General features: G+C 38.9%; 1 long non-coding RNA gene across 5 annotated transcripts in view; it reads left to right on the top strand.

Annotated features, from left to right (window-relative positions):
- The window catches only part of LOC137636154 (uncharacterized), a 56,072-nt gene that overhangs the window by 10,825 nt on the left and 22,337 nt on the right, over positions 1-22,910 (top strand). The window contains exons 2-6 of one of the 5 annotated variants that reach the window (XR_011042962.1): positions 3,612-3,835; positions 9,047-9,129; positions 12,676-12,832; positions 13,122-13,216; positions 17,309-17,431. This is a non-coding gene — a long non-coding RNA (uncharacterized lncRNA). Of the gene's footprint in view, positions 1-3,611; positions 3,836-7,575; positions 7,686-9,046; positions 9,130-10,795; positions 10,927-12,675; positions 12,833-13,121; positions 13,217-17,308; positions 17,432-22,910 lie in introns of those variants that run through there. The other 4 variants (XR_011042963.1, XR_011042965.1, XR_011042966.1 and 1 more) reach the window with 4 other exon arrangements.

The following is a 22,910-nucleotide window of genomic DNA, read 5'->3' as shown; positions in this document are numbered from 1 at the left end:
TGATAGGTGTGTGCAGCATATCCATGTACCTGCCTGAAAACTTTCAATCAATCAATCAATATCCATGTACCACTTGTCAGAACAGAGGAGCTGTGAATTTTTTATTTGCGAGCGAAACAATTCGCGGCATAGCAAAATCCGAAGTTTTTGTAGTTGGTTGGGACAAACCGGGTCAAGGTAATGTGGGTAAATATTTACTATAGCACAACACTTCTAATGAAGGAAATAGGAAGTGTTACTTTTGTATAGGTACTTTGAAGTGTTCCAATACAAGTTGAGAGGAACTTCCCTCAAATGGTTTTTGCTTGGACATGGCTCCCCTCGCTCTCCAAGCGGAAAAGTAGTGAGAAATGGTTACCGGTACGTAGAAAAAGGTACACAATTACAATCCAGGGAAGTGCTTGGAATAAATTGGTGCTATTGTAGCTTGTATCCTACTAGGACATTCAGACTGTAGCTTGAATTTGACTAATGATTTAGGTGGGAAAACATGATAAATGTATTTTGTATACATTATTCATTTTGAGTATTTCTTTAGGTTGGAAAATGGGAAAACTATATTATAGTGTACTAAAACTTTTTCTAAGGAAATGTTTTCCCGTCCTAAGTTATATAAATTTTAGGTCTCGAATGTGAATCCATTGCTATTATGTTAGTTTGCGAGACTTCCTGGTTCAAGGTAAAATACTTCAATCCCAAAAATGTCTATTTTCAACTTTGGTTTAGAGCTTGGTACTGAACGATACGAGCCTTTATATAACGACGGACAGGGACTTGTGGATAGAACACTGTCTAACCTTAGCTTCCCCACCTAACCTAACCTACAAACAGTGTCCTTACCTACTTACCTAAAGGGGAGCCAAGACCCCCATGGGAATCCCCTTAGACTGCCCCATTCTTAGCGATAGGATTGAAAATAGGCTACTGGAAACTTACTATATCTTAAGAAATTATTTTGATGTGCATTGGTTTATCATTTATTATTATTATTATTATTATTATTATTATTACTTGCTAAGCTACAACCCTAATTGGAAAAACAGGATACAATAAGCCCAAGGGCTCCATAGTTTTTGTAGTTTATATATGAAAGATTTATTTTAAGGTTACTGTTTTCAAAATATTTTAATTGTTCATTACTTCTCTCATTGTTTATTTATTTCCTTGTTTCCTTTCCTCACTGCAGGGCTATTTTCCATGTTGGAGCCATTGGGCTTATAGCATTCTGCTTTTATTAATAATAATAATGATAATAATTAATATAGAATAGTGTTCCTGGGTGTAGCCTCAAGCAAGGGATCTCTAATTTGACATTTGAAGACTGACAGAGAGGCTATGGCATTACCCAAGGTAAAGATTGAAGAACAATGGTTTAATTTTGTGAGTGTCCTTCACCTAGAAGAGCTGCTTGCCATAGCTAAAGAGTCTCTTGTACCCTTGCCCTTAAGAAGAAAGTAGCCACTGAACAAATACAGTTACAGTGCAGTAGTTAACCCCCTTGAGCAAAGAATAATTGTTTGGTAATTTCAGTGTTGTCAGGTGTATGAGGACAGAGGAGATTGTGGAAAGAATAAGCCAGACTGTTCGATGTTTGCGTAGGCAGAGGAAAATGGAGTCGCAATATTTGCTTTTTTGTAGGAACAACTCGCTAAAGTAAACCCAAGTCTTATGTTACTCTTCGTGCCCCACAGCCCCACAAGTCTCGGATTTAAGGTCAAATTGGGAGCTGGGGGGGCGTGCCAGGTTGAGTTGGCTAACTACTGCCACCTCCATAAGCTGAAACAGCCATACCCAGCCTCGATTAAAGGGATCACGTTTATATTGTTAAGAAAATACATTTATCATTTGTTTTGGAATGCATTCAATGCATGAGGGTACACCATTCTGGTATCCTTGTTTGTTAGGCAGTAAAAGTTTTTGCACATAGAGAGTAACTGTTAGACTCTGGCACACTATTCTATCTTGTTTCTCTTCCTGTTGTTATTTTGACGTTTGTATAGTTTATATATGAAAGATTTATTTTAATGTTTTGTTCTTAAACTACTCATGTAGTTTTTCCCTATTTTCCTTTTCTTCATATATACAGTACCTATATACTGTATACTGTATGTATCTATAATTCTATTTTGTGTGTAAACACATACACACACATATCTATATACAGTATATATATATATATATGTATATATATATATATATATATATATATATATATATATATATATATATATATATATATATGTGTGAGTGTATGTGTATATATATATATATATATATATATATATATATATATATATATATATATATATATATATATATATATATATATATTTACCATCGTAGTCTCCTACGCCTATTGACACAGTCATCTCTATAGTGAGCTTTTAAAACAATACTTCTCCATTCATCATCATCTACTTCATGCTTCATAGTCCTCAGCCATGTAGGCCTGGGTCTTCCGAAACTTTTAGTGCCTTGTGGAGCCTAGTTGAAGGTGTGGTGAACTAATCTCTTGGAGTGCAAAGATCATGCCCAAACCATCTCCATCTACCCCTCACCATGATCTCATCCACATATGGCACTTGAGTAATCTCTCTTATAGTTTCATTTTCTAATCCTGTCCTGCCATTTAACTTTTAATATTCTTCAGAGGGCTTTGATGTAAATTCTACAAAATCTGTTAATTGTTTCATTGTTATACCACGACTCATGTCCATACAGTAACACCGATCTCGCTAAACTGATATATAACCTGATTTTTATATGTAATTTCAGGTGATGTGATTTAAAAATTTTACTTAATCCTTTAACCCCCAGGCTATTTGGAAATTTCCAACCCTTAACCCCCAGGGGGTTATATTTTTCCCAGCACATTTTGCAGTACATTTTTTTCAAAATGCTCTTACAGCCTTAATTTTTATCATAGAGAGGTCAGGTTGGCCTCATTCTCTTGGAAAATGCCTGAATTTTTAAAAAAAAATTATCAAAAATATGAAAAAACATAATTTTTATAGCATTTTTTTGCAAGGACGTACCGGTACGTCCATGGGGCTAAAGGGATGGCTTCTGTGAAACGTACTAGTACGTCCTTTGGGGGTAAAGGGATGAGTTTTGTGAAACGTACCAGTACGTCCATGGGGGTAAAGGGATGAGTTTTGTGAAACGTACCAGTACGTCCATGGGGGTAAAGGGATGAGTTTTGTGAAACGTACCAGTACGTCCATGGGGGTAAAGGGATGAGTTTTGTGAAACGTACCAGTACGTCCATGGGGGTAAAGGGATGAGTTTTGTGAAACGTACCAGTACGTCCATGGGGGTAAAGGGATGAGTTTTGTGAAACGTACCAGTACGTCCATGGGGGTAAAGGGATGAGTTTTGTGAAACGTACCAGTACGTCCATGGGGGTAAAGGGATGAGTTTTGTGAAACGTACCAGTACGTCCTTTTGGGGGTAAAGGGATGAGTTTTGTGAAACGTACCAGTACGTCCATGGGTGTAAAGGGATGAGTTTTGTGAAACGTACCAGTACGTCCTTTGGGGGTAAAAGGGTTAAATTAGCCATTGTCTGATTTGCTATTTTCAATCATTCTGATACAGAGTTATCTTTTTCAGGTGAAGTAAGGAATATTTGTGTGCACCGAGATGTTTACTGGCAAGTGTAATGGATCAGGGGAAAGGAACTGGAATAAATTTATGAACTCCAAGGTTCTAGCACAGCCTGGCAACCAGTCGATCTGGGGTGACTGGATATTTGGTTCACCCGAAGTCTAAAGAGGAGAAAGACTACCAACCTTATATAACATCAATGAACTTTACCTACTCTTGACATGTAAAAGGTAATATAGTACAGTAGTTATAGATTTCGTGTGGAAATTCCATGTAGTTAAGGTTTAATATTAAGAATGTATGCAATTATGGTTTTGGAAATGCGTATGTTAGATTTTTGTTTATGCTGTAGTTAGTATATTTAATGAACTTTTATCTTTAGTATTTAATAGATTGTATAATTATATCTTTAATTAATCTATCGTCATCGTCTATCCCTATTGACGCAAAGGGCCTCGGTTAGATTTCACCAGTCGTCTCTTATCTTGAGCTTTTAAATTGATTTTTCCCCATTCATCATCTCCTATCTCCTATTTCATGCATCATAGTCCTCAGCCACGTAGGCCTGGGTCTTCCAACTCTTCTAGCACCTTGTGGAGCCCAGTTGAAAGTTTGGCGAACTATAATCCATTTCTTTTATCGAGGCAGATTTGCACCGACTTGCAGCGGTGCCCTTTTAGCTCGGAAAAGTTTCTTGATCGCTGATTTGTTAGATTGATCTTGTCCAACCAATCAGCGATCAGGAAACTTTTCCGAGCTAAAAGGGCACGTGCGAGTTGGTGCAAATATGCCTCGCTAAAAGAAATGGACTATAGTTATTCTTAGCGTTGGACTGCTTTTCCTGTTAGACCCCTTCATCTTGTATCATTTTGTTTTTCCATTCAAGACTATAGCTTGGATAGTAATAATGTTATCTGATGATCCTGTGGGTATTTTTCACAACCCATTACTGTACTTTCATATATACAGAAGGTCCTCAACTTAATTTTCAGAGATATAAACACAAATCCAAATAGAAATAATAAAGATACAGAAATACTGTAATAAAAACAATACATCTTTTGATACATACATACACATATACCAAGGCACTTCCCCCAATTTTGCGGGGTAGGCGACATCAAACAAATGAAACAAAAAAGGGGACGTCTCCTCTCTATGTTCCTCCCGTCTGACTAGGGACTCAACCGAGTTCGGCTGGTACTGCTAGGGTGCCACAGCCCACCCTCCCACATTATCCACCACAGATGAAGCCTCATAATGCTAAATCCCCTACTGCTGCTACCTCCGCGGTCATCTAAGGCATCGAGGGCAGCAGCAGGGCCTACCGGAACTGCGTCACAATTGCTCGCCATTCATTCCTATTTCTTTTGATACAGTAGGCAAAACAGCATTTGCAAAAACTTGATATCTATTTCATATGGAACCTGACTATTTGTTGACTTTTGTAGCTAGAAATCAGAGGCATGAGATTCAGGTTAGGCCTACCTACCTTTGGCCAAGATTTAACAAAATTAGGCTTAAAACAATTCAACTTGCTAACAGCTTCTTTGAACCAAGTTTGTAAGTTAATGACCTTCCGTACATAAATGGTTTGGCCTTGAAAACAAGTTTGTTGCTTATGCAGATGCTACTCTTTACATCAATATTATTTGCTGGTTGTAAACCCTTAGTTACTGAATCTCTTGATAGACTCTCTAGCTATGGTGAGAAGCTCTTCTAGGAGGAGGACACTCCAAAATCAAACCATTGCTCTCTAGTCTTGGGTAGTGCCATAGCCTACGTACCATGGTCTGCACTGTCTCTGGGTAGAGATAGCTTGCTTGAGGGTACACTGGGGCACACTATTCTATCTTCTTTCTCTTCCTCTTGATATTTTGAAATCTTTATAGTTATGCATGATTTATTTTAATGATATTGTTGTGCTTAAACTTTTCTTGTAGTTTATTTCCTAATTTCCTTTTCTCACTGGGCTATTTTCCCTGTTCCAGCTAAAGTTGGTTCATAGTGCTAATTATTGGGATAAAGTAGAACCCTGACAAAACTTGAATGTATGATCGTATTATTTTTATTATTACTTGGTAAGCTACAACCCTAGTTGGAAAAGAAAGATATAATCCCAGGGGCTTCAACAGGGAAAATAGCAGAGTGAGGAAAGGAAACAAGGAAACATAGAATATTTTAAGAACATTAACAACATTAAAATAAATATCACCTATATAAGCTATAAAAACTTAAACAAAACAAGAGATAGAGAAATGAAATAGAACAAGTGTGCTGGAATGTACCGACTAACCCAAGACAGTGGAAGATCATGGTACAGACGGTATGGCACTGCTCAAGACTAGAGAACAATGGTTTGATTCTGGAGTGTCCTTCTCCTAGAACTGCATACCAACGTTTGTCTCTTCTACCCTTACCAAGAGGAAAGTGGCCACTGAACAATTACAGTGCAGTAAGCCCTTGGGTGAAGAAGAATTGTTTGGTAATCTGTGTTGTCAGGTGTATGAGGACAGAGGAGAAAATGTAAAGAATAGGCCAGAGTATTTGGTGTGTGTGTAGGCAAAAGGAAAATAACCGTAACCAGAGAAAAGGATCCAATGTAGTACTGTCTGGCCAGTCAAAGGACCCCCTAGCTCTCTAGAGATAGTATCTGAAGAACAGTGCTCCTCAACATCGAGTTCTTTTTATGGACAAAATCTAGCGGTACTGTATAAGTCTACTTTTACAAATTGTCATCTGTCGTCAATTACCCAAAAAAATATTGGCCTTTTAAGAAAGTAAGATTTTTGGTGATCAATCTATTGTAAGGAAATGTTCTAATTATTTTGTTCCATCTTGTTTTGAGTGTTGTTCTCCTGTCTGGTCTTCAGCTCCTGACTGATTTTAATTTGTTTGACAAAAACTTGGCAATCTTAATTTCCTTCTTCCTTATTTGGATAATAATCCGTTGTTGGTACGACCATGAAACAATATCCAATATCCATGTCGGCATGGATTCGCAAGGTCATCGACCTGGCAGTTAATCCTGACCCTTCTCCACCGCGATGACCCAGAGCTCAGACATAAAGGGCATTGCAACGTCCTCGGTGTTAAAAAAGAACTTCTCTGTGGCGCAGGTATTGCAAGCGGGCATGTGGAAGTGTTTTATACCTTCACCACCCACTACCTGCAAGACGTAACCCACAGGAGCATTGAAGCATTTTCCATTGGTCCTGTGGTGGCGGCGCAAGTGGTCTAAACACCTCAAGCTCCTTGATGGAAAAGTATTATTATTATTATTACTATCCAAGCCTAGTTGGAAAAGCAAGATGCTACAAGCCCAGGGGCCCCAACAGGGAAAAATAGCCCATTGAGGAAAAGAAATAAGGAAATAAATAAATGAAGAGAACAAATTAACAATAAATCATTCTAAAATAAGTAACAACGTCATATCAAAAACAAATATGTCATAAATAAACTATAAAAAGACTCATGTCCGCCTGGTCAACAAAAAAGCATTTGCTCCAACTTTGAACTTTTGAAGTTCTACTGATTCAACCACCCGATTAGGAAGATCATTCCACAACTTGGTAACAGCTGGAATATAACGTCTAGAGTACCGCGTAGTATTGAGCCTCGTGATGGAGAAGGCCTGGCTATTAGAATTAACTGGATTGAGGGCCGAGGTTACCCAGGTTAGTCTGGGGTGAATGAGTTAGAATGTTTGGTTTCTTTCTATCCTTCACCTTCCTCTCCCATGGGGAATTGTCATCATGGTACTCAGCACAGCTGACCTCACCTCTCTGCAGGTTAGATCATTTCCCTGTGTAATTTAGTAGAAAATTATACTTTTTGCATCCCCAATACCCCTAGCGAGAAGAAATTAGATAAGGTCTAGTACTCTGATTCCTATGACTGAGAACCCATACCTAGACCAGCCACATTGCTATTGTCACAAACTCACAGCTTGTGCAGGTCGCTAGTGTACAACATTTTTTAGTGAAGCGCAGGGTTCCTACTGCTAACAAACTATATTGTAACGAGAGAACCTCGGTCAAGTACCAAGTCAGTTGGCACAGACCTCCTCCCTCCTACGAGGTAAGTCATCCCCTATAAATTGCGAGAGTTTGTATCGAGTGATAGAACAAATGACAAATTTAGAAGTCATTTGTATTTTTCCTAATGATACAAAGTTGGAGCTATTTAAACAAATTGGCCTGCTAGCCCTCTCCCCCAAGAAAGTCCTGCCTGAAAGCAAATTGGGTGATCAGCCCAGGTGTGTGAGTGAGCTGGGTGGCCGGCTACCCCTATCCCTCCTGCCATCTAGCGGTTGGGTTAGTTATCCCTCGATAAAATTTTATGGCTCGTCTTTCATCCACGCCCAAAGTAATATCCCCTATAAATAACTCCGGGTTTGTTTCGTTAGGAAAAATGCAAATTACTTTCAAATGTCTTATCATAAAACATTGCGGACTCAAACCTCTCTCTCTCTCTCTCTCTCTCTCTCTCTCTCTCTCTCTCTCTCTCTCTCTCTCTCTCTCTCTCTCTCTCTCTCTCTCAAAACCATTTTCTTGTCTTGCAATGGTGGAGATAATTTGCCATCATCAGTCAACTCTTAGTTTTATAACTCGTGCCAATTTGTTAATGATTATTTGAAATACATGGGCAATATTTGCCTTCTTCTCTCTGCTATCTGGTTTCTTGATAATGGCTACTTTCATTTCCACTGAAATGGCACGCCATTTTTTCACATTAGTAGCATTATCGCCACTAATCTTTGTGCTTCATTGCACTACCACTAGCAATCTGCTTATCAGCCATAGATAATTTTATTGTAATTTATGGTATTAAGGCGGAGGTAATACGCACAAACAGCCACGAATATCACAGTAGCAAACACAATAAATTTTGAACACAGCGGATTGGTGCTGCCTACCATTGGCCGTCGCTGGATCAGGACCCAGTCGGGAGTGGCGCAAATTACAAAATTATAACTCCACGGAGTTTGAACATATTTCTTACTTGCGGTAGTTGTTTGTGAATCTGAAAGTTTGCAACACGGATGTGTGTACAGTACTGCATATTGTAGGTAATAGAAAAATTGATAAAAATGTTCTTTATTGTACAGTACTGTTAGTGTTATAGTAGTTCATTACATTCGTACAATTAAGTATTTTCATTTAAGATATTGCCTGTCATTCATAGTTTTCATGCTTTTTATCTGTTTGAAAAAGAATTGTTAGATTTGAAAAAAAATTCATGATTGCACTGAATAACTTTCCCTGCTCGAGTAAATCACATTATATTAATGTATTCAGTTAGTTCCGCTTTAAGACAGAAAAGGCCAAACTTGCAATTACTGGCAGTATAATCTATGAAGATATAAAGGTCTCATGAATAATCTTATTTATTTTTTATTTCAATTCTGGTGCAAATTTGTTAATAAAATTTTTTTTTAGGAGCCAAAGGATTGGCAAAAAGACGGGAGCCAAGGTTGAATAGCCAACATCTAACTCTTCAATTCTTCATTGTTATTAAAAAAGCGAGTTAAACTTTTATTGAATTTGTCATAAAATAAATTCGATGAACCAAGTGAAAGGTGGTGACTTAAAACATGTCTAAGTGCTAAGTAATTATGTGAGAAATCTTATATTTTTATTATCACCTTAAAAATCTTTAATGAATAAATGGACTAATAGGTCAGTTTATGTTTGTATCATCCAAAATTGGATGCTATGGTAGTTAAATAATTTTCAGCTCTTCCTCAATCTAGGGAAATTATTTTCAGTTGTTCCGTAACTGACATAAAAACCACGCTATTTAATAGGGGTATTACTTTCGGCGTAGCTGAAGTGACGAGCCACTAAAATTTAACGAGGGTTTACTATCCACACCGCTAGTTAGCGGGGGTAGGGGAGGGTAGCTTGCTACCCCCCCCCCCCTCACACACCTGTGCTTGAGCTCACTTTGCTCTTGGCTCGGATGGTAGACGGACTTGTCCTCTCTCATCCTCGCCTCTCTCTTGGCAGCCATTAATGCTTTTTTTGCTTTTTCTTTGACAAGTTTGTATGTGAAGTTGGCTTCTGCGATTATGCGCACCTGCCCTGAATTACCCGACCGCCCCTGCGGAACATTCATGTCGGCGGTCGAGACAGACCCTCGCACCCTTTGCCCTTACTGTAGAGGCCAACGGTGTGATAGTAATAATAAGTGTGGTGAGTGTAGGGAGTGGTCTACCTCCCAGTGGGAGAGGTTTTCTCAGCGACGTAAGAAGAAGTCCAGGCGGGATATTTCTCCTTCGTAGGTTTCTTTGAAAGGAGAAAAACCCAAGGACACTTCTTCCGTTGCCCAAACCTCCTCCGAAGCTCCCACTCGATCGGTCTCTTTCGAGAGACCGTCGAGTGGTACCATAGACCATGGTTCTGTTTTCCAAGCTCAGGGTTCGAGAGATGGCGTTGCCTCCCCTAGCGAGGCAGCTCCACCTCTTCCCCCGGGGGAGGATGTGTCATTAACCAATCTCTTTCAGCTTTGGTTTTCCTTGGGGCTCGAGGGTTTGCCCTCCAAGGAAGCATTACTTTACTACATCTGATTGGGTGCCGCTGTCAAGCAATCGCCGACTTTGGCAGAGGTTGATCCTCTGTCAATTGTTGACGTTGTGGTATCTCCTAATACCTCTGCCTCTTCACATCCCGCAGTAGCTGAAGGCTTAGTTTCTCCCGTGCCTGCTCAACCTACGAGGGAGAAACTAAGTCCAACAGTCTCCTGCTGGTGTTTCTCCCCCTTGGGGAAGTTCACTTACAGAGACTCCTCTTCGGAGGACTGCAGAAGGTCAGCTTGCTGATCCAACGGCCCCCAGAGGGCGCATTCGTCGGAAGGCCGGCCTTCTTCTCCGCCATAGAGGCCTTCCTTCACCTGCAGTGAGGAGGCGCCTCTTTGGTTCAACATCTTCGATGCAGACCACCGCAGAGGAGCCTCGAGACCAATCATCCATCACTGCTCCTGCATTGGTCCTGGACCTTTCTGCAGATCATTCGCGATCTCCTTCAGTGGAAGGTTGTCCTTTTAAAGGACACGTCGACCTTCCACCCGACAGACCTGCCGACCTGCCGTCGCCGTTTCTACATGGGCCTAACAAGGCTCCACCAAAGCACTCTGTTGCGCGCTAACGAGACCTGACGATCGCTCTTTAGTAGCTCGTCAGACCCCATCACTAAACCCTAACACAGGGCATCAAGGGCGTACACGCCAACGTGCGCATACGCTTCAACAGAAGCATAGCTCCATCACGCGCTATGCACGCCCTCATGCGCATATGCGCCCACGTTCTCCTGTATGCCAGGTAAAGTTGTGTATCATCCGCAAACAGTTTAAACTCCACTTCATACATTTGATAGATCTAAAGTATAGGTAAAGAATAAGACTGGGCCTAGTACACATCCCTTGGGTACCCGTTTTTTTAATGGTTCTTATGATAAATGAGTTTCCAGTTCGTAGACAGTAGTTTGTCAACCAAGTAATCTTTTAGATACTCAAAGGCTTCATCCTCGATACCATTGGCCCTTAAATCATTGAGTAGCAGTTCGTGCACAACTATCGAAAGTAGCGCCAAGATCGGGCAATATCAAGATACCAAATTTGTTTACATCCATCGTTTTGAGCCGATCATTTATAACAGCAAATGAAATATAATTGTCTGTATGCTGAACGGTTGTGTGGCAATGCTTCGAATCTTAAAAGTGACGAACTATAGTCAATTTTTTTTAGCGAGGCAGATTTGCACCGACTCTCAGCTGTGCCCTTTTAGCTCGGAAAAGTATCCTGATCGCTGATCGGTTGGACAAGATAATTCTAATCAATCAGCGATCAGGAAACTTTTCCGAGCTAAAAGGGCACCGCTGCGAGTCGGTGCAAATCTGCCTCGCTAAAAAAAATGGACTATAGTTGTTCAAGAATGACATATTCCAGCAATTTTGAAAGGGGGGTTTACTATTGCACTGTAATTGTTCAGTGGCTATTTTTTCTTGGTAGAAGAGAGACTAGCTATGGTAAGCAGCTCTTAACTCTTTTACCCCCAGGGTATTTGGAACTTTCCAATCGTTAACCCCCGGGGTTATTTTTTTTTCAAGCACATTTTGCAGTATATTTTTTTAAATTGCTCTAACAGCCTTAATTTTTGTCTTAGAGAGGTCAGGTTGGTCTCATTCTCTTGGAAAATGTCCGGAGTTTCAAAAAATTATGAAAATTGTGCAAAAAAAAATTTAAATAGCAGTTTTTTGCAAAGACGTACCAGTACGTCCATGGGGGTAAAGAGATGAGTTTTGTGAAACGTACCAGTACTGTACGTCCTTTGGGGGTAAAAGGGTTAAGGACCAATTACTCATCGTATAAGATTAAATAATTTATCTCAAAGCTTGTATACCAGATGCAACCCTAGTTGGGAAATCAGGATGCTAAAAGCCCAAGGGCTCCAACAAGGAAAATAGCCCAGTGGGGAAAGGAAATAAAGGAAAGAATGTTGTGCCTAAGTGTACCCTCTAGCACAAGAACTCTAACCCAAGACAGTGAAAAACCATGGTACAGAGACTACGGCATTACCCGAGACTAAAGAACAATGGTTTGATTTTCATACCTCACTCCATGTGAGGGACATATATTGTTTTTCCCGAATGTTTCTTCGCCTCCTGCTGCCAAATCTTCCAATCAATTCATCTTAGTCATTGCTGGGCCAAATGACTTGAAATTTGGCACAGAGGTCGAGTGGGTAAATACCCAGATGCGTTTAAATTTTTTCTTTCGATACATACCAAAATAGTTTTAGTTTTTTTGCCATTTTCTGACAAAATAAATTAGATTCTGGTCTCCTGTGCCCTGGTATTACAACCAAATGAATTGAAATTTCATACCGAGGTTGGAAATTTCCAAAATAGCCTGGGGGTAAAAGGGTTAATTAATTACAAATTAAGACAAAAATGTCATATGAGGTCTGTGTGAAGAAATTGCAATTTTTTCTTTATAAATTATGTAAATCACTTGGTAGTATACTGTACTTTACATGTAATATTTGGAATAATAATTGATTTACTTTCAGATCTATACACTATCAAGCTTTTGGAAGCGGAACGACTATGATGAGCCTCCGCTGATGAGGAACTCCTCACTCCCTTTTCAGAGGAGAGGAGGAAGAAGCCAAAGCTTCTCGAGGGGGAGGAACCGTGGATTTCTGCCTTGAATCCGCTGGTGGAGTAGTTAGTATTCTTTGATTCATTATGTTAAAGTTTTCATTTACTATGTTTATAACCTTAGTTAATTTATGCTGTATGTCAAGCCACAGCCTGTCAATAGTGACTATTCTGGGAATATAAATTTTATAGTACTGAATGTCTGATCTAAACAAGTGAAAGATAGGTTTTAATATTATTGGAAGTTAACAAAGGATATATCCTGCTTTTTGTCACATTTGAAGTTTTAATGAATCTTATGTGAACCTGTTTTGAAATTGATGACAAATGTCTAATATCTTCAAATTGTTTTTAGGATTGGCAAGAGAAACGGGCCAGGAAGCCACCTCCAACAGCACACTACCAGGGGCAGATCTGGGCCTAGTTCCTATTGGATCTTAACATAAAGTGGTGAGTTTATTACCTTCAGGCAGTAGTGGTGGTCCCCCAGGAAGACGCAAAAGGCTTTCAAATATAGATTAATCAATATGTAATTCAAACCAATTTCTGAGGCTGGTTTTTCCTTCAAGTATTTTGTGTCTCCTGGATAGTGACTTCTGCATGTGGAAACCTGGCGGTGGTCTTTAATGTAACTGTAGCATGTGGCACCACGACTGATGAAGGTTTTACCTTTAATATTTTTCATCACTTGATGTCCTTAGATATTTGATAAAGCACTGCTAGGTTGTTGTAACTTTTACTGCTTTGGTAAAGTGTAATAGATTATATAGAATATAAAAGTTACTTTATTGAGGAGGGAATTAATTTTCAATGCAATCTTAATATTAGTTCCAAACAATCATAGGCTGTTTATTTCATTGTATTAGGTGAGTATTTAAGGTAAATAATTTTTATCTCTTAGCCTCGTGCAGGTCCAGTATCATAGCACTGCATGTTACCACAGTCCTTTTGGATATTGGCGGCACCATACTTCCTTTCACAATTTCTCTCTTCTTTATCAGATGTCTTTAAACTTAATTATATAACAGCGGGGATTTCCTCCTAAGTTTGTACCTCTGCTTTGCAGGATCTCCCTATTTAGAGCTCTGCGTCTTATAGCTGAAATTCTGTATCACAAATCACAGCTCCTAAGCTACAATGGCAATATCATTTCCCTTCCAGTTTACTATAGAATTGATGTCTCGACTGCCATGTTGACGCATAATTCCATCTGTGGGAGGGTTGTGCCATCAGTGCTCCTCCTCCAGGGCACTTGAGGCATTGTTTAAGTCTTTGCAGCATTCGATCGGCACCTTCTGTATATCGTTCTACTTTACCTCAATTCCAGGTTCCTTTCTTCCGTCTTTGCTGTCCAGTCTCTTACCCTTTACTGTTTATCATAGCTGCTCAATTTTCCTGCACTTGAAATGGGTTCACAGACTCCAGTTTTGTCTTATATAGCACAAATTCATAAATCATATCTGTCAGTGTGATCCAAAGACTCGTTTAGTCTTGAAAATTTTGTATATTTTATATCTCCAAGTTCTGTCTTGATCAGCTTCTTATTTCACTTGGTTTCCTTTTGGTTGACTATTCAGTTGGTAATGTGAAATGTTTAGGGGTTTTATACCTGGCAGTCTTTTGTGTGATTGCCCTATAAATGAAGATTAAGCCAGTTTGGATAAACCTCTCCTAGTTCATTTTTGAAGGTGCTTGGTCCAAAATAGTTGGTAATGTTATTCACTTTTTTGCCTTTCAACTTTTAATTCTTTCCATTTGATCCTCGTTACCATTGAGAAGTGCCACTCTTATGTAACATGACTGATATTTCAAATTTAATAGAAGCTTTTCTTTCCTTAAGTAATACAGTACTTGGGTGTTACATGTGTTTTTTTTTTTTGTCAACTCTCAATTGAAGGTATTCTCTTGGGAGCTTCATTCATTTTTGTAAGTAGGCAATGTCCAGATACATCACCCTTATAATGAACCCTTTCCCCTGTAACCTCAAAGACTTCCATCTTCTCTTGTCATGCTGTGTTGTTATAGACACAAGCAACATTGTTTTCCTCATTAATTTGCATCCTTACATAGTGGTGGTTATCTTATTTGTACCAACTCTTTTAGATGGTATGGTGCAATTTATATACAAAATAATCCTCTTTTGGTTAACCTTGAGCCAGAACTGTTTCTTTACTTACTTTTACTTTACTTTGATGGCTGCTTTTCCCGTCCCATACAGCAGGGGAACCCCACTCTCTACAGGACCTCCACTATCGTTTTACCTTGTTCATTCACAGTATTTAACATTTCGTATTGCATATTGTTCATTTACTGTTGAATCGTCACTGCGAAAAGATTCATGAAATAAGAAAGTCTTCAGTTTCCTCTTGAAAACCTTAATGTCTTCAATCATTCGAATGTTTCGTGGAGCTTATTATATAGTCTCGAGGCCGCATATTTAAAGGCTCTGGAGCCTAAAGTAGACATAAATCTAGGTTCCAACATTTTAAAGCCATCTGTAATTATTCTCGTGTCGACACGATTTGTTGGCTGCGCAATGTGTAACAGTTCTCTTAAGTATTTTGGATGCCCGGTTCTGATTACTGCCATCCATTTTAATTTGTTGGTTTATCTAGAATTAATGTTCAATTTTCTTTCTGTATCACATTCGGCTATTATTTTATGATGGTCCAACAGCATTTCTTCTTTCTCACCCTTTATTTTAGTGAGTAAATTAAAGGTACCTTTTAATTCCACAGCACAGTACAGTAATCTTTTGGGTATCTCAGTGTTATGTTCCAAGTCCCTCTGTGAAAGCTCTAAAGTACATGCAGATATCCTAGATGGTTTTTATTTCCCTTTTTTTATAATTTTTCATATTTGTTTAAGCTTTTATAAACCCAATAAAGTCACTTTACAATAAAATAGTTGGTATATAAAGAGGAGTCCGTGATATAGATTTACAGGTATTCATAAATCCAAGATGTACTGAGAAATAAATAGGTGAACCACAATATGGTGGCTGATTACTTTTAAGTAAAATACTGTATCAGGTTTTCTAAACTTATAATTAAAGATGATTACTTAAGCAATATAAACAGTAACTTTTTGGCCTATAATCTTCCAATCTTCCTCTCCTTGGTTTGACTGCTCCTCAGACATCATGCAAGACATGAAGCTCAAGAGTCATGTGCGTCTAGTGTATCTTAAGGAATTGCCGTACCATCCTGATTTGAAATTTTTATCATCTAAAGAGAAATGGCATCAATAATCATCCAAAATCTCGTCGTCGTCGTCGGCGCCCACTCGTGTCCGAGTATTGGGTTCTGTCGTTAGCCATCAGCCTCCTATCAGAAGAAGGGTGGAGGAAACGACAGAATGCCAGTAGCTAGGTATATTGTTTTGGGTGGTCGTGGCTTTGCAACGGCCACGCACACACACTTGGCCCACACCGTTTTCACAGCGGCTCAAGACATATGAGACAGGCGGCTTCTCCGATGTTGGTTGCATCGGGCTGCCGGGTTCTTGTTATGTCAAGGCCCGCCTTGTTGCCTGCCCGACAGGCATTGCCCTCTTCCGCCGGCGCTGGGAAGCTCCAACTTGTTTGGTTTGATTTTGGAGTTTTCCTTCTCCTAGCCTTTGCCTATCTGAAATAAATGAGAAGGCCTATAGGGGTCCAGTCTTGGTCTGGTCTCTCAGAACTGGCCTTAGCGGTATGGTTGAGCCTGCCAGGGTGGATAAACTACCCCACCGCCATTGCCCAGCCCATCATTGAGACACCCAAGCCCCTCTACTGATCCCCTAAATAGAAATATGTCCAACCCCATGACACAGATCTTTTTTTATTCTGCCTTCTATCCCAATGGTTTCATTGGTTATATTCTTTTTGAAACTGCTGCATTCTTCAGGTATCAATCTTCTGGTAAATCGTCTTTGGGGCAATTTCAACTTCTCTTGGTCCTGCCATTTTACCCCCTGGCTGACCCCGAGTTCATAACTGTTCTTGTCTTTATTATTATTATTACTAGCTAAGCTACAGCCCTAGTTAGGAAAGCAGGAGGGTATAAGCCCAAAAGGGCAAATAGTCCAGTGATGAAAGGAAATAAGGAAACATAGAATAGTCTGCCTGAGTATATCCCCAAGCAAGACAACTCCAACCTAAGTTAGTGGAGGAAGACCATGATACAGAGGCTATGGCACTATCTGAGACTAGAGAACAATGGTTTGATTTAGGAGTGCCCTCCTCCTCTTGGATCTTCAATGATTGTCAAAGTTAATGGGCCAGATCATATTACAGGTTCTGTAAAATGTTTTCTGGTCCAATGGGTTTACAAAAGTTAGGCAGATATTGGTTGATATTGGTTTGTAAATAAAATAGGCAGAGATTGGTTTGTACTCTATGGAACATGCATTTAAAAAGTATACTTTGTTGTTTCATGTGTTGATTCTAATGTACAGACATGAAAAAGTTGTGTACTTAGATCAGTTATCATAACAAGATCATGTTTTAATATTCTTGTGATTTTCAAGAGAGAAATATTGACAATTTTTTCTCATTTACAGGTCGTGAAGATTGGCATTGATGAAAGCCAAAGAATCGACGAATATTTTGGAAAAGGTTCGAACTAAGAGATGAAAAAAAATACCTTGGGATCTGAAAGGCCTGGTAGTCTCAATAACTGCATAGTGAGTATAATATTTAGATCTTTATAGCTAGGAATTCTCTCTCTCTCTCTCTCTCTCTCTCTCTCTCCTCTCTCTCTCTCTCTCTCTCTCTCTCTCTTTCTCTCTCTCTCTCTCTCTTTCTCTCTCTCTCTCTCTCTTCTCTCTCTCTCTCTCTCTCTTCTTCTCTCTCTCTCTCTCTCTCTTTCTCTCTCTCTCTCTCTCTCTCTCTTTCTCTCTCTCTCTCTCTCTCTTCTCCTCTCTCTCTCTCTCTCTCTCTCTCTCTCTCTCTCTCTCTCTCTCTCTCTCTCTCTCTCTCTCTCTCTCTCTCTCTGAAAAATTCCGCAAGATATGTGGTAACATTATTAGTTTTTTTAATTAATGAGGACCTTTGCTTCAATAGGCAGCGTCGAGATGATGATGATGAATTAATTTGTGGTTTTAGGTACTTTTGAGAACTATTAAAAATAAATCTCCTAAAGACCTTGCAGTGTAGGTAGTAGGTTGGCCAGTGCACCAGCCACCCGTTGAGATACTACTGCTAGAGTGTTATGTGGTCCTTTAACTAGCCAGACAGTACTATATTAGATCCTTCTCTGGTTACGGTTCACTTTCCCTTTGCCTACACATACACTGAATAGTCTGGCCTATTTTTTACAGATTCCCCTCTGTCCTCATACACCTGACAACAATGAGATTACCAAACAATTCTTTTTCACTGAAGGGGTTAACTACATATACCAAGGCACTTTCCCCCAATTTTGGGGGTTAGCCGACATCAAACAAATGCAACAGAAAAGGGGACCTCTCCTCTCTACGTTCCTCCCAGCCTGATAAGGGACTCAACCGAGTTCGGCTGGTACTGCTAGGCGTGCCACAGCCCACTCTCCCTCATTATCCACCATAGATGAAGCTTCATAACACTGAATCCCCTACTGCTGCTACCTCGGCAGTCGTCCAAAGCACCGGAGGAAGCAGCAGGGCCTACTGGAACTGCGTCACAATCGCTCACCATTCATTCCTATTTCTAGCACGCTCTCTGGCCTCTCTCACATCTATCCTCCTATCACCCAGAGCTTCCTTCACTCCATCCATCCACCCAAACCTTGGCCTTCCTCTTGTACTTCTACCATCAACTCTTGCATTCATCACCTTCTTTAGCAGACAGCCATTTTCCATTCTCTCAAGATGGGCAAATCACCTCAACACATTCATATCCACTCTAGCTGCTAACTCATTTCTTACACCCGTTCTCACCCTCGCTACTTTGTTCCTAACCCTATCTACTCGAGATACACCAGCCATACTCCTTAGACCAGTGGTTCTTAACCTTTTATGGCTGCGACCCAAAATGCTGTCCAGATCAACCATGGCTGGTTTTCCTGTTTAAAAGATTCCTCAAGATTTTCATTCCGAGTTTGTGAAGCAATGCACAAGTTTGAAAATGATTGATCACTTTTTATGTCAGCCACTGAACATTTCCCCTTGTTTCTTCTTTTAAATGTGGGCAAGTATAAAGTTGTAATTTGTTCTTCTGGATGGGATCTGTGATGAACTTGCTGCAGGATGCTAGCCTTTTCTCAAAGAAAAAACAGGAAATTGATGCTTATATGAATATTATACAATCAAAACGTTTCATTAATACTTACACGCTTTGTAGATCTAGTATTTGAACAAAAAAGTAAAAAAAAAAAATATTGATTCTAAGCAAAATTAGTAATAGGTACAGAAGGATTATTTCCACTGATCATGACATGCAGAAGACTCCACCTGCAAACAGGGGTTGCTCTTAGTGTTTCCATATCCAGAATGATCTCCAGAAGTTGTATGTAGCTTAGAGCTTAGCCACTGAACTTTGTGTATTTTGGGTATCTTAAACCTCGGGCTAAACAAACTGTGTCATCCAATGCACATCTTGTTATACTATACCCCTTAACCCTTTTACCCCCAGGCTATTTGGAAATTTCCAACCCTTAACCCCCAAGGAGTTATTTTTTACCCAGCACATTTTGCAGTATATTTTCTTTAAATTGCTCTAACAGCCTTAATTTTTGTCATAGAGAGGTCAGGTTGGTCTCATTCTCTTGGAAAATGCCTGAATTTTTTCAAAAAATATAAAAAATATGAAAAAAAATATTTTATAGCATTTTTTTGCGAGGGGGGGTAAAGGGATGGCTTTTGTGAAACGTACCAGTACGTCCTTTGGGGGTAAAAAGGTTAAGTAACAACATCTATCACCAGGTAATTTCTTGCTTTTATTTTTTCGTTTGTTGTTTTCCAGTCGTAATCTTTTTGTTGGACATACAGTGAATTTTACTCCTCTCGTCTCTCTTCTACCTCTTCAACATTACGGCATCCTTTTTCTCAGACTCAACCTCCATACTCTACTTCCATAAATAGTAGGTTGTTCACCATTTTGTCCGTGTAGACTAATTATGCCGCATAGGCTACGTGGCTCAACATGAAATTAGACTAACGAACACTTCAGTTATGCCAGCACTTTAAATACATTATCCATTCTGTCTAGAACTGTTCTCTCAAACCAAGCTGTAAAGGAAGATGGATTTTGTGAATGCAGGTTAATAAATCATGAAATATATTAATTTAAAATAATAGAAATAATCCTCTCTAAATATGCCTTGCACTGTTATTCATAACCACCTATTCATGTTCTAGTACAGAATCGACTTCTTTCATACACTCTTACTCTTGTCATATTCTTTTTGCTCAAAATCTGACCTTTTATTGATCTATTTGTTCCTCTGCTGTAAATTTGGCTTGTCATTCGCAGCCACTTATACTTACCCCTACACAAATCACTGAGGTCATTTACTTTGTGTTAGTTTTATCACCTTTTATCCATTTCTCCAAATATTACCACCATCCATTCCTGACATTCCTTTTTTCATTAATCTAAGTCTCCTATACATGGGCATTACACAACCAGCAATGCCGCAGTTTGCATAATCATGTTTTGTATTATTCCACATCCTAGCACCCCTACGAATTGAATCCACGTACTATTGCTTTATGGCTTATCTTTTTACACTGGTGGTGTTTTGACTTGCTTTGCTGCACTAACTCACACAATGCCCTTTCTCTGCAACCAAAACGTATATCTGCCTTCATTCATGTTATGACCCATTCTGTTTCATCTAAAACCCTTTTTAAATTTGACTTTCATTCATTCATTCTTGTATCCTTTTCATGACTAGCAGTCTCATGTGTCTTCAGTCTACCATTCCTGTTACAGTATATAATCTTCTACAGTCTAGTTCTCACACTTTCCTTCCCCTAGCATTTATCCAGAAACTTTGCCATAACATTCACCGAGTTACACGTTAATGAATCTATACAATACCGTAAGTCATATGCTCTTGGATACTTTCCTCTGCTTTCTCTCCCACATACACACTGCATTATAACTCATGATCTTCCATTAGTTCCTATACTTCATTTTCAAATGGGTAAACTCTCACACGTATGAAATATTTAAATTCTCGTCCCTTACATCCTCATTCCCTGTCTCCAGTCTCTGCCATATACATCTCCAATCATTTTCCCCATTCCTCCTTCAAACTCTCCCTTAAATCTTATTCTCGTATCTCTTTATTCTTCTCGCCTGATCACTCGACCTTTCTCACTCGCACTCATAATAGTCTTAAAAAATGGCGTACTTCCCATAAAAAATCAACCAAAGAAACTTCATAGTTCTAACATAATCTTTGCTTATTGCATCTCCACATATCTCACTCTTTTCAGACAATACTTTGGTATTATTATAGAGGCCCTGAAGTTTGTTGACAACCCTAGTAACAAGAGATGTAAAGTAGAGAAAGCCATGAGCTATTGCTTCTGTTAACATTATTTCTGTACATTGTTACTCTTAACTCTCCATTTCTGTCTGCTTTCTTATCTTGACTCGTATCCATTGATGAGTACTCTCACATATTTGCTTTTACATAGTACTTTTCTCACAGCCTTGCACTTTGATACAATTTTTCTTGTACTCCTATTCACATTCCAGGATGCTATTGCAAGAGTTGTCTTTCTTCTTTCTGTCCACCTTCAATTCTTCACATTTTCTTAATTTGTGCTATACTTTCTTTCATTATTTCTGTCTTTTTCTGCACCTTGAATTCTAAAAATTTTCTTAATGTGTGCTATCCTTGCTTTCATTGTTTCTTTTTCTTTTTCTGCACCTTGAATTCTAAACATTTTCTTAATGTATGCTATCCTATCTTTCATTATTTCTGTCTTCTTTTTCTGCACCTTCAATTCTAAACATTTTCTTAATGTATGCTATCCTTGCTTTCATTATTTCCATCTTTTTTTTCTGCACCTTCAGTTATTCACATTTTCTTAATGTATACTATCCCATCTTTCATTATTTCCTTTGAGATTTTCAGGGAACCCCTTCTGTTTTTTTATCCCTTTCACTAACCCCCTCATTGCTTGTTTTCCTTCCCAAATATTTCCTTATTTTCTCTTCCTTAGTTAATTTCTCAAAGCCTTCAATTCATCTTCCATACCACACTTCCAAACTGTAAAGTCTAAGCTCACTCACACTTCTTTCTGGACCCAGTTGAGTCAGAGCCCAATGAGTAATGCCCACGTTAGGCCTGATATAATATATTTATGATTATTATTTCTTGCCAAGCTACAACCCTAGTTGGAAAATCAGGATGCTATAAGCCCAGGTGCTCCAACATGGAAAATAGCAGGATTGGAATGTATTGGGATCAGAAGTAATCATACATTTACTTAAATTTTTTTCTTTAATTTATTTTCCTGGGTACGCACTTATATAGTTCCATTCATACTCTCTTTTACCATCAATAATAATTTTGAAATTGACTCTCATACAGTACTATCTTTTTAACCCGTTTACCCCCAAAGGACGTACTGGTACGTTTCACAAAACTCATCCCTTTACCCCTATGGACGTACCAGTACTTCCTTGCAAAAAAACTGCTATTTAAATTTTTTTTGCATATTTTTGATAATTTTTTGAGAAACTTCAGGCATTTTCCAAGAGAATGAGACCAACCTGACCTCTCTATAACGAAAATTAAGGCTGTTAGAGTAATTTTGAAAAAATATATTGCAAAATGTGCTTGGAAAAAAATAAAAAACCCTGGGGGTTAAGGGTTGGAAAGTTCCAAATTGCCTGGGGGTAAAAGGGTTAGAACATATTAACCTCCACTTTTCATAGTAAAAGTAGTGTCTTGCTAAAAAAAAACTGCTACATTTTTAACTTGATGAATCTACTTAATGTATACAATATTTAATCTAATGACCTTATAATAAATTCTTTATTCCTCAACTATTGAATAAATTTGACATGCTTTTCGCTTTTAGATTTAGCTATACTGTACATTTGTCTCCACTCTTACTCACTAAAAGTCTAAACACACTGGTAAATCTCTTACGGTAATATAGCATTTGAAACTTTCCAAATATATATTGCACTTACCACGTCAGCATGAAGACATATTTGCTC

This window comes from Palaemon carinicauda, unplaced genomic scaffold (assembly GCF_036898095.1).
Source record: "Palaemon carinicauda isolate YSFRI2023 unplaced genomic scaffold, ASM3689809v2 scaffold241, whole genome shotgun sequence".
Lineage (NCBI taxonomy): Eukaryota > Metazoa > Arthropoda > Malacostraca > Decapoda > Palaemonidae > Palaemon > Palaemon carinicauda.
Note: the sequence above shows the minus strand (reverse complement) of the source record. Positions and strands in the feature narration are given on the sequence as shown.